The sequence below is a fragment of the Trichomycterus rosablanca genome, chromosome 20 (assembly GCF_030014385.1).
Source record: "Trichomycterus rosablanca isolate fTriRos1 chromosome 20, fTriRos1.hap1, whole genome shotgun sequence".
Lineage (NCBI taxonomy): Eukaryota > Metazoa > Chordata > Actinopteri > Siluriformes > Trichomycteridae > Trichomycterus > Trichomycterus rosablanca.
Window position 1 is genome coordinate 26,739,877 of NC_086007.1, and position 12,453 is coordinate 26,752,329.

Genomic DNA, 12,453 nt, shown 5'->3' on the forward strand with positions numbered 1-12,453 from the left:
TGGAATTTGACCAGTGTTGTCCAAACCTTTGCACAAGACTGTATAATAACACATACAAATGAATCCATAATGATACATGAGGATGCAAAATAAGACAGGCACAGTTGGGCATGTCTGAGGGATGGAAGGTCGGATAGGGTTTTCTCCTTGCTGCTCCTGCTGGGACGTGGTGGGGGCGCAGTACAGCTCCATGTGATGAACCGACCTGTTGAGAAGGTAACATTCCATGGCAGGGTCAGGCTGATTCGAGCCATTCTACTGCCAGTGTTTGTCTAAGGAGACTTTGTGGCTGTATGTAGTTAGACAGGGTGTCCACATAATTATTCCATGTAATCTCACATGTTTAGGGGATTTTTTTCAAATCTGAGAAAAGCAGGACGATGGCAAACTTATAAAGTTCCTCCTGAGCAAGTTATGGTGCATGTAGGTCAGAGACCTGAAACTTCATATAAAGCTCTGCTTCACATTCCTGAATCCACCTGTCCATCAGTCCAGATCCCGTGTTCTCACTAAGAGTCTGTTGTGGTTTGTGGTGGACACGTGTGTTGAAGCTCCCGGACTAGAAGCTCCAGACGTCCTTGGAGTAGATATTTGTACTGATTTAAAGTCTGACGTAAACTGAATGTTTTTTGACCTTTGCAGTCCTTTTCTGGAGCTCCTGGTTCTTCCTGTAGATGAGAAACATTTTACTGTATTAATAAAACACACAATGTGGCCAAAATGATGAAGACACATGATTATGAGCTTGCTGGACATCCCAATCAAATGCTGTGTGCATTAATACTGAGCTCGCTTTGTGGCTTTGGAAGTATCGTGGTTCTCCAAACATGCCGAGGCTGGCAGGTATCAGAGGAGATACAATGGTTCCTCACCTGGATCTTCAGACGTTTGAGTATGAGGCTGTGGTTCTCCATGTTGTGCTGCAGGAGCTGGAGTAAAGACTTCTGATGCTGGACGTTTGATTTGCCTTCAACCAACTTAACAGCATCCAATAAAACCTGCAGTGATGCCAACACCAGCGCCCTCTTCTGCTGGAACTGCCCCCAAAAAAGGTCAACAATAAAATTCTATCTCAAGTTTTTATCACACGTTTACTATGAAAAAGAACCGAATAGAAAGAAAAAAGATAAAAGTGAATTTTGGCAGGTACATTAAAAAAACATGACTTACCGACTTTTTGTCCCATGATGCTTTGTGTACTCGGACACAGGGTAGCTGGATCTGCAAAGGCAAACGGTCTGAATCACCACTGATACCCTGTTATATAAATAAAAACAGATTTAAAAGTTAGTTTTGTATTTCTTTTATGTTTTTAGTAATAAATTCTTCCACTCTAGTCGTATCCAGTTCCCCAGCTGTATCTCCTCTACTGCTCCAGTCCCCGACCCTTACCGAGTGCAGTCGCCAGTCACTTCTCTTCACACAGGGAGCGGCATCATGCACTGATCTCCATTATTCGGCGCAGCGCCACCCAAACACTCTATTTTAATGTTTTTAAAGTCGGGGCAGGTTCACCGCAATCCTGACCAGGATAAAATGGTAGTAAAACATGAAAATGAAATAAAAATGATCAGTCAAATTGACGATGTCTCTGTTTAATGAGTGTAAACCAGTAAAACCAGTTCCATGAGTACAAATCTGATCAGATGTAGGAAAACGACCCAGTTCTATAACTTACCATTTTATTTTCCAGTGTGTTCACGATGTTCAACATTCTCCTGGCTCTGGAATTGCACACAAAATCCATCGTATCACAGCGATGTACGTCTGTAAGCATCAAGCTCATCAGCAACAGCAGAAATCCTGCATAACAGGACGAGTCATTTATATAAATGTAGATATACACAGATCAGGCATAACATTAAAACCACCTCCTTGTTTCTACACTCACTGTCCAGTTTATCAGCTCCATTTACCATATAGAAGCACTTTGTAGTTCTACAATGACTGACTGTAGTCCATATGTTTCTCTACATGCTTTGTTACCCCCTTTTCATTCTGTTCTTCAGTGGTCAGGACCCCCACAGGACCCCCACAGAGCAGGTATTATTTAGGTGGTGGATGATTCTCAGCACTGCAGTGACACTGACATGGTGGTGGTGTGTTAGTGTGTGTTGTGCTGGTATGAGTGGATCAGACACAGTAGCGCTGCTGGAGTTTTTAAACACCTCACTGTCACTGCTGGACTGAGAATCGTCCACCAACCAAAAATATCCAGCCAACAGCACCCCGTGGGCAGTGTCCTGTGACCACTGATGAAGGTCTAGAAGATGACCGACTCAAACAGCAGCAGGGTAGGAGTGTCTAATAGAGTGGACAGTGAGTGGACACTGTATTTAAAAACTCCAGCAGCGCTTCTGTGTCTGATCCACTCCTACCAGCACAACACACACTAACACACCACCACCATGTCAGTGTCACTGCAGTGCTGAGAATCATCCACCACCTAAATAATACCTGCTCTGTGGTGGTCCTGTCGGGGTCCTGACCCTTAAAGAACAGCACGAAAGGGGGCTAACAAAGTATGTAGAGAAACAGATGGACTACAGTCAGTAATTGTAGAACTACATGGTAAGTGGAGTTTTTTGTCATTGTCATTGGGTGGTGAGCTCTGACCCTGCACCTGCAATATTAAGGTGATGAACCTGATTGCCAAAAGAATTAAAAAAGTCATTAAACTTAAGAAATGCAAACAAAACAAATCAACTTAACAGCTTGTGACAGCAAGAATTGCAATAAAGCCGCTCCTCATCACTAGGGAACAGTCCATCATGTACAAAATGTGCTTTTAAACATCAGCTGACCATGAAATGTCCTGCCCAGTGAGGACTGCGATGAACGGGCGCCGTGCCCAGTTCAGTCCTGCCCTGCACACAGATGTTTCCTTCAACACATAATCGACTAAATTATTTGAAAGGAAAACCAGGATAATAAATAAAAGAGGTTTTCGGATACAGAGTTAAAGATCAGAACAAAAGGCAGATGCAAATGCTTAAGAGAAAGGTTGGCACTGGAAGAAGCTGGCACCAACAGTCCAGCGCTGATACAAACATGCAGCTGGTGCATCTGCAGCTATTTATAAACTCTGGGTTTGTAAACACTGATAATTAAAGACGAACTTTAATTCGTCCGGCTCAGTTTCAGTTCTGCAGTTCAGAATTAGAAGAATAAATGCTGCTGTTTCGGTGAATCTAATGCATTTATTTACACTATATAGCCAAAAGTATGAGGACACCTTTTTTTAATTCTGTCCCACTCATTGCTAAGAGGTGGATGAAATTGATTATGTAAAATCAATGAGATGCTTCCAGCTTTGGAACCCCAGTGGCCTGCACAAAGACCTGACCTTAACCTCATTACACACCTTTAGAATGACGATTGCTAAATGCTTCTTAGACTGAATGGTGAAACATTTTCACAGACACACTCCAAAAGCCTGCTCAGAAGAGAAGAGACTGATGTAGTCACAAGGGGGAAGAAACTTTAGAATGAGACGTCCGAACAGCCTGAGTCACACATCTTAAAAGTCAAAACAGCATCACTAAAGTGGAACAGTGGGTGCAAGTGGCGGCTCAGACCAAGGACCCTAAAAAAAACCTGCAGACAGTGGGAGAACATGCCAAACCTCTCACTTACTTTTTAGGTTATATAATGACCCCCATATTTAATATTTAACTAATCTTTATTTATTTATTTAATAATGAATTTATGTTTATTTATTGATTTAATAATTATTTGATGTTTATTTATTTATTAATTATTTATTGTTTATTTATTTATGTATTTATTTATTTAATAATTATTTGATGTTTATAATATTTCTTTATTTGATATTTATTTATTTATACAAATCTCAAAAGTCAAAACAGCATCAGTAAAGTGGAGCAGTGGGTGCAAGTGGAGGACCCTGAAAAAACTGCACACACTGGGAGAACATACCAAACTTCTCACTTACTTTTTAGGTTATATAATGACCCCCATATTTCATATTTATTTAATGTTTATTTATTAATTTATGTATTTATTTATTTAATATTTATTTGATGTTTATTATTTTTTTATGTATGTATTTATTTCATAATTATTTGATGTTTATTTATTTAATTATCATTTGATGTTTATTTATTTATTTATGTTAATTAATTAATTTAATATTTATTTGATATTCATTCATTCACACAAATCGCAAAAGTCAAAACAGCATCAGTAACGGGAACAGTGGGTGCAAGTGGCGGTTCAGACCCTGAAAAAACCTACAGACTTTGGGAGAACGTGCAAAACTTCTCACTTACTTTTTAGGTTATATAATGACCCACAGCTGTATCCTAAATAAAGGTGCAAACACTCCAGGTTTTTTGGAAATCAAAGCTTATGTCCCGCTCCCCTTCTCGGTCCAAGTCTCGTTCTAGATCTCGCTCCAGGTCTGCATCCCAGGACTGAAGCTGAGAAGATGATTGACTTGGTGAATGCTGATTTGTAGCTTTTGGTTGTAGAGCACTTGAAAAAGGTGCTACAGAATATCATGTAAGAAACATTGTATGGACGGCTAATGTGTAGATATGAATTGTGTACCTGGTATGTCTTAAATAGCCTCCAACTTTCTCCATTTTGATCTGGGTCTGATTTTTAAAGTTTGTTGCTTGTACTGAAATTTTTGATGTTTTAGGTACTTTCCTATGCTAACTAAAACTATTGCCAGACCAGTCTGTTTTCCCAGTCTGTACTGAACCCAGTCTGCTTTCCCCTGTCTGTACTGAACCCAGTCTGCTTTCCCAGTCTGTACTGAACCCAGTCTGCTTTCCCCTGTCTGTACTGAACCCAGTCTGCTTTCCCAGTCTGTACTGAACCCAGTCTGCTTTCCCAGTCTGCTTTCCCCTGTCTGTACTGGACCCTGTCTGTTTCCCCTGTCTGTACTGGACCCTGTCTGTTTTCCCAGTCTGTACTGGACCCAGTCTGTTTTCCCAGTCTGTACTGGACCCAGTCTGTTTTCCCAGTCTGTACTGGACCCAGTCTGTTTTCCCAGTTTTCAGTGAATGTAAGATAAATAAGATCAGATCTTTAGATCAGAGGAGATGAAGGATTTACTGAATGGAAACTTACCGCTGCTGTGGACCGGCGGCGCGCGCTCTCCTGAATCGGTCTGTCCGGTTTTGCTCCGCGGTGCGCGCATGTTGCGTTCGGGTCTCGTGCGCAGGTCGCGGTGCGAATGACTGAAACTCCACAAGTAGATTAAAATGACGCTATCACCTGCACAGGCCACTGGAGTGCGGTGGGTCCCGGTCTGGTGGGAGTTTACTGTCTGTGTTAAGTAACGCCTCCACACAAGAGGATTCTTCCGGGAGAGTTTTTACTGAAAATAGAAACAGATCCATCCTTTACATTTACTTTTACATTTTCTGCATTTAGCAGACGCTCTTATCCAGAGCGACTTACAGAAGTGCTTCAATAGTAAACATTTAATTTCCCAAGTTTTAGTAAACAACAGTTAAACAACACAAATCTGCTGAAACCTGTTAGAACCAAAGTTTTTTTTTTTTTTTTTTTTTTTTTTTTTTTTTTTTTGGAAATGGAAAAAAAATGTTAGTAAATAAGTACATTTCAGCTTAAGTGCTTAGTAAAAAGGTGATGAAGGTTTTTAATCGTTTTTTAAAGACAGCAAGAGACTCAGATGTTCGGACAGACAGAGGAAGTTCATTCCACCACTTGGGTGCTAGAACAGAGAAGAGCCTTGATGCTTGTCTTCCTTTAGTCCTGGGTGGAGGCTCAAGTCGAGCGAGACTAGAGGCTCGGAGGTTGCGTGGTACAGAGCAGGGTTTGATTAGACCTCGAAGGTAACTTGGTGCTGGTCCATTTTTGGCTTTGTAGGCGAGCGTCAGTGTTTTAAACTCGACCCTATACCATCCACCATCCTCAAAGACATCTCACAGGACCTAATCCCCATCATCACACCCATCATCAACAACTCCCTGACATCAGGTGTCGTCCCTACTGCTTTTAAGCAGGCTCAGGTCATTCCCCTTCTTAAGAAACCTACACTAGACACTATAGACATTAACAACTACAGACCTGTCTTACTCCTCTCTTTTCTATCCAAAATTCTTGAAAGTGCTGTCTATAACCAACTATCTGCCTTTCTTACTCAGAATGACCTCCACGATCCGTACCAGTCTGGCTTCAAGGCAGCGCATTCTATGGAAACAGCACTTGTAGCGGTTACTGAGAAGCTTCATGCAGCCAAAGCAGCCAAACTGTCATCTGTCCTTATTCTTCTTGACCTCTCTGCAGCCTTCGACACAGTGAATCACAGCATTCTCTTGTCCACTCTCTCCAACCTTGGTGTAACAGGTTCAGCATGGCAATGGATGGCCTCCTACCTCGAAGGGCGCTCCTACCAAGTGTCATGGAGGGGATCCATAACTCCCCCATGCACTCTCTCAACCGGTGTTCCTCAGGGCTCTGTACTTGGCCCACTTCTTTTCTCTATCTACACCCGCTCTCTGGGTAAGGTCATAGTCTCCCATGGCTTCTCCTACCACTCCTATGCAGATGACACTCAGCTCGTTTTGTCATTTCCTCCTTCAGACACACAAGTCTCAGCTCGCATCTCAGCATGTCTGTGAGATATCTCACAATGGATGTCGGCTCATCATCTGAAACTTAATCCCAGCAAGACAGAGATGTTGCTCATTCCCGGAGATCAGTCTCCAACCCAGGACCTAGTCATTTCTCTTGATGACTCCCAGATCAGACCATCTGATAAGGTAAGAAGCCTTGGTGTTGTCCTGGATAACCAGCTGACCTTCTCTCCTTACATAGCCCACATGACAAGATCGTGCCGGTTCCTCCTGTACAACATCAGGAATATTCGACCATTTCTCTCCAGGGAAGCTACCCAGACTCTGGTCCAATCACTTGTAATCTCACGGTTGGACGACTGCAACTCCCTCCTGGCAGGAGCTCCCATGTCCACTATTAAACCCTTGCAGCTCATTCAAAATGCAGCTGATCGCCTGGTTTTTAACCAGCCCAAACACTGCCACATCACCCCACTGCTGCCACATCATCACCCTACTGCTGCCACATCACCCCACTGCTGCCACATCATCACCCCACTGCTGCCACATCACCGCACTGCTGCCTCATCATCACCCCACTGCTGCGTTCTCTTCACTGGCTTCCTGTAGCTGCACGCATTCAGTTTAAAACACTGATGCTCGCCTACAAAGCCAAAAATGGACCAGCACCAAGCTACCTTCATGGCCTAATCAAACCCCGCTCTGTACCACGCAACCTCCGAGCCTCTAGTCTCGCTCGACTTGAGCCTTCACCCAGGACTAAAGGAAGACAAGCATCAAGGCTCTTCTCTGTTCTAGCACCCAAGTGGTGGAATGAACTTCCTCTGTCTGTCCGAACATCTGAGTCTCTTGCTGTCTTTAAAAAACGATTAAAAACCTTCATCACCTTTTTACTAAACACTTAAGCTGACCTGTACTTATTTACTAACATTTTTTTTGTCATTTCCAAAAAAACAAAAAAACCACTTTGGTTCTAACAGGTTTCAGCAGATTTGTGTTCTTTGACTGTTGTTTACTAAAACTTGAGAAATGAAATGTTTACTATGGAAGCACTTCTGTAAGTCACTCTGGATAAGCAGAAAATGCAGAAAATGTAAAATGTAAATGTAAACGTAAATTAAACTGAATGCGTGCAGCTACAGGAAGCCAGTGAAGAGAACGCAGCAGTCAGGTGATGTGGCAGTGTTTGGGCTGGTTAAAAACCAGACGGGCAGCTGCATTTTGAATGAGCTTCAAGGGTTTAATAGTGGACATGGGAGCTCCTGCCAGGAGGGAGTTGCAGTCGTCCAACCGTGAGATTACAAGTGATTGGACCAGAGTCTGTGTAGCTTCCCTGAAGATAAATGGTCGAATCTTCCTGATGTTGTACAGGAGGAACCGGCACGATCTTGTCATGTTGGCTATATAAGGAGAGAAGGTCAGCTGGTTATCCAGGACAACACCAAGTCTTCTTACCTTATCAGATGGTCTGATCTGGGAGTCATCAAGAGAAATGAGTAGGTCCTGGGCTGGAGACTGATCTCCGGGAATGAGCAACATCTCTGTCTTGCTGGGATTAAGTTTTAGATGATGAGCTGACATCCATTGTGAGATATCTCACAGACATGCTGAGATGCGAGCTGAGACTTGTGTGTCTGAAGGAGGAAATGACAGAACTAGTTGAGTGTCATCTGCATAGAAGTGGTAGGAGAAGCCATGGGAGGCTATGACCTTACCAGAGAGCGGGTGTAGATAGAGAAAAGAAGTGGGCCAAGTACAGAGCCCTGAGGAACACCGGTTGAGAGAGTGCATGGGGGAGATATGGATCCCCTCCATGACACTTGGTAGGAGCGCCCTTCAAGGTAGGAGGCCATCCATTGCCATGCTGAACCTGTTACTCCAAGGTTGGAGAGAGTCCAAGGTTGAGTACATCCTGCAGACTGTACTCAATAAAAACTAAACTACAGCGTGCATTTATTTATTTAATATTTATTTGGTATTTAATATTTATGTATTTATTGTTTATATATCTGATATTTATTTATTTGATGTTTATGTATGTATGTATGTATGTATGTATGTATGTATGTATTTATTTAATATTTGTTTTATTTATTATTTATGTACAGTATTTATTAATTTAATATTTATTTATTTATTTGATATTTATATAAGGTTAAACTTAATAGCAAGATATTAGTACTACTAATAATATCAGTAACATTTTTTTGTAGGATGTTGCAGGTATCATATTTTCATATCAATTTAAATCATATATTTAAATAATTATACTTTGAATTAAATTAATATATTTAATTGTTATCAAATCTATTAAATTCAGTATAAATATATTTAGTTTTTTAAACTTAAATTAAATAGTTGGGTTAAATTAAATAGTTGGGGGGGTTGAGGCCCTGTAAAGGATTGACATCCTGTCAGGGGTGTGCTACTGCTTTGTGCACAGAAACAATACAATAGAAGGGTGAAAGAGTGTGTCAAAGAGGCATCCAGAGTTCTACCAGGAGCATGTTGGTGGGTAAAAAGCAGCTCCGGGAAGGGGGGGGGGGGGGGGGGGGGGGGGGGGGGGGGGACAGCTCCAGTACTCCTGGAAATACCCAAATATTATCCAAATTCTTGCACCGTACTGTATTAATTATGTCTGTTTACTTCTGACAGCGACTGTAATAAGGACGATGACTTATGATCTGTTACGTTACTGTTGGTATGTGAACGTGTAATTTATATAATAACACACTTAAACAAGACTAAACACAAACACCCCGAGGTCTAATCGCCTCCGGGAGTCTCATAAAAGTTTTCATATTACAACTACAAATGTCAAATCCTGTCCCATCATGCCTCAGTTAATCCAGATTGTAATTTGTACATGTCAGTTAGTGCCACACCCACAGCCCAGAATCAATTGCCATTCAATCTGTTGCATAGTTTGGTCCAGGTTTCTGAGTTTCAGTCACCCGTTATTCTCGTGACATCTCATGAACTGCAAGCCTGACTGATTCTGTTAACGTGAGATCTTTCAGAGTTTCTTCTGAACAAACACGGTGGAAACCAGTCAGACGCTTTTCTCTGCTCATGGTTGAAGCCTTTAGCGTGAAACCGGCGCTCAGGTTACATTAACGACATGCTGGATAACACACGCTAGATCTGCATGTCCACCAGAGAGGTCACTGCTCAGTTCCAGCTCATTTTGGATGGGATTGGGTGCTTCAGTGTATTTCCTAGACTGTTTAATTGACTTTAATTGGAACTTTGGTTTCTGCCACTGGAACCATTAGTCCTGTAAATGGTGTTTTCAGTCATGAAAGTTGGTACTGCAGCTTTAGCTGTCTTTATTGGAACTGGGGTAGTTTGGTACCAAAGCAGCAACATTAGGCATTAAAACTGGAACCATTAGTACCATAACTGGGATCTTTGCAACTGCCAATAGTACCTTTGGAAGTAATACTAAAACCATTTGTATTGGACCTCTGATTGGTACTGGACACCTGGACAACTGGACAAACCTTAAACTCTTTGTGATGGAACTGGGATTGTTAGCACTGTATCCTCATCCTTGGGATGGACACTGGGATTTTTGGTCCTGGAACTGGAACCATGGGTACTTTCCCATCTATGACCATTTATATTTTTACCTTTTCGGGACAGCACTAGACTAGTACTAGACCGGTAAGCCTTGGTATTAGACCAAGACCTAGGCTCTCTGATACTGGGACAGTAAGCTTTGGTATCAGAACTGGACTCTTAGGTATCAGGACTGGACTGGACTGGAGTATTTGGTTCTGGACAGATGTTTGGGGGAGTTCCAGGTGCAGTTCCAGGTTTTTTTTGGATGCTGGTGGATCTGTTTACTGATCAACCAGCCATTCTATGTTTTGACCGCCCTCACCCATCCCTCACCCCCCTTCTTCAGCAGAGCCTTTAAAGTGGGGTCTGCTGTCACCATGGCAACCGAAAGCTTGAAGTGGCTCAGGAGAGTCTTCCTGCGTCATTTTCTTTCATCTCTGCCTCTCTGATCATCTTTTTATTCCCTCCGTGCATCCATCTCACCGTCTTCATCACCTGGAGTCATCATCCGGAGGCTCGTGGAACAGTGGGATGCAGAGAGCCGGGATAGGAGGCACCAAAAACCCAAAACAGAGGAACTGACTGGAAGGTTAGTCAGACACGCTCACTGTGTATCTACTACAGGGACTAGTGCTAAGCTAAGCTAAGCTAAGCTAAGAGTATCAACATATCATACATATACAACTAATTCAGAGCAGCATGGCAGTTCAGCACGTAGAGTTGGTTTACTGCTTCAGGGACCAAGGTTCAGTTCTTACACTGTTACATACAGTGGATTAAGGAAGTATTTAAGTCCTTTCTCACTTTATGCATTTTATTGTGTTGTAGATTTGATTTTAAATTGATATAAGTCACAATTTTAACATAAATCTGCACTTAATCACCCAGAATCACCAAATGTAAGTTACGAATTAACTCTGATTAACTGAAGCTGATGATTTCTTTGTGTCCATATAAATAGGGCGAGTTAAAATGCATCGATTAGACACAAGCATTGCGATAGGAAAGTCTATAAAGCTCTGAACAGATCTCAGAAGGCAGATCATCGATATCTTCAGGTACCAGTATAGCTGCTGTCTATATATTTTTGATATAGATCTATAGATTTGATTGTATTTGTTTGACTAAAGTGTTTGTGTTACAATCATTCAGCCACAGAAATGATTCAAATACCAGAACAACGAAAGTATGTGGACATGCCTTCTAATGATTAGTGTTTCAGCAGTACCTAATGCAAACACACATGATTTCACAAGTTTGGTGTGGAGGAACTCGAGTGGCCTGCAGAAAAACCTGAGCTGAAACTGAGCTGAATTTGTTTGAGATGAATTGGAATGTCAGGTGTGAGCCAGACCTTCTCATCAAACATCAACACAAATCTCCACAGATATGCTTTTCAATCTTGTGAGAGGTTGAGGCTTTATGTTATATTATATTAAATATCAAATAGGATATCAGTGCCAGTGATAGCTCAGTGGTTAAGGTACTGGACTAGTAAACAGAAGGTTGCCGGTTCGAGCCCCCCCACCACCAAGTTGCCACTGTTGGGTCCCTGAGCAAGGCCCTTAACCCTCAATTGCTCATTGTGTTCCACTCATTGTGTAAGTCGCTTTGGATAAAAGCGTCTGCTAAATGCTGAAAATGTAAATGTAAATATCAAACAAGCACATGGTCAGGTGTCCACATACTTTTGGCAATATAGTGTACACACACTTTTGATCTCAGTTGTATCTGCTGCAGCTGATCTATTAATCAATGTTGTTTTTTATTTGCTGCTGCAGTGTGTGTGTGCAGGTGTGTGAGGTTGCAGGTGCTCGTGCAGGTGTGTGAGGTTGCAGGTGCTTGTGCAGGTGTGTGTGCAGGTGTGTGTGCAGGTGCTTGTGCAGGTGTGTGTGCAGGTGCTTGTGCAGGTGTGTGTGCAGGTGTGTGAGGTTGCAGGTGCTTGTGCAGGTGTGTGTGCAGGTGTGTGAGGTTGCAGGTGCTTGTGACGGTGTGTGTGCAGGTGCTTGTGCAGGTGTGTGTGCAGGTGCTTGTGACGGTGTGTGTGCAGGTGCTTGTGCAGGTGTGTGTGCAGGTGCTTGTGCAGGTGTGTGTGCAGGTGCTTGTGCAGGTGTGTGTGCAGGTGCTTGTGCAGGTGTGTGTGCAGGTGCTTGTGCAGGTGTGTGTGCAGGTGTGTGAGGTTGCAGGTGCTTGTGCAGGTGTGTGTGCAGGTGTGTGAGGTTGCAGGTGCTTGTGACGGTGTGTGTGCAGGTGCTTGTGCAGGTGTGTGTGCAGGTGCTTGTGACGGTGTGTGTGCAGGTGCTTGTGCAGGTGT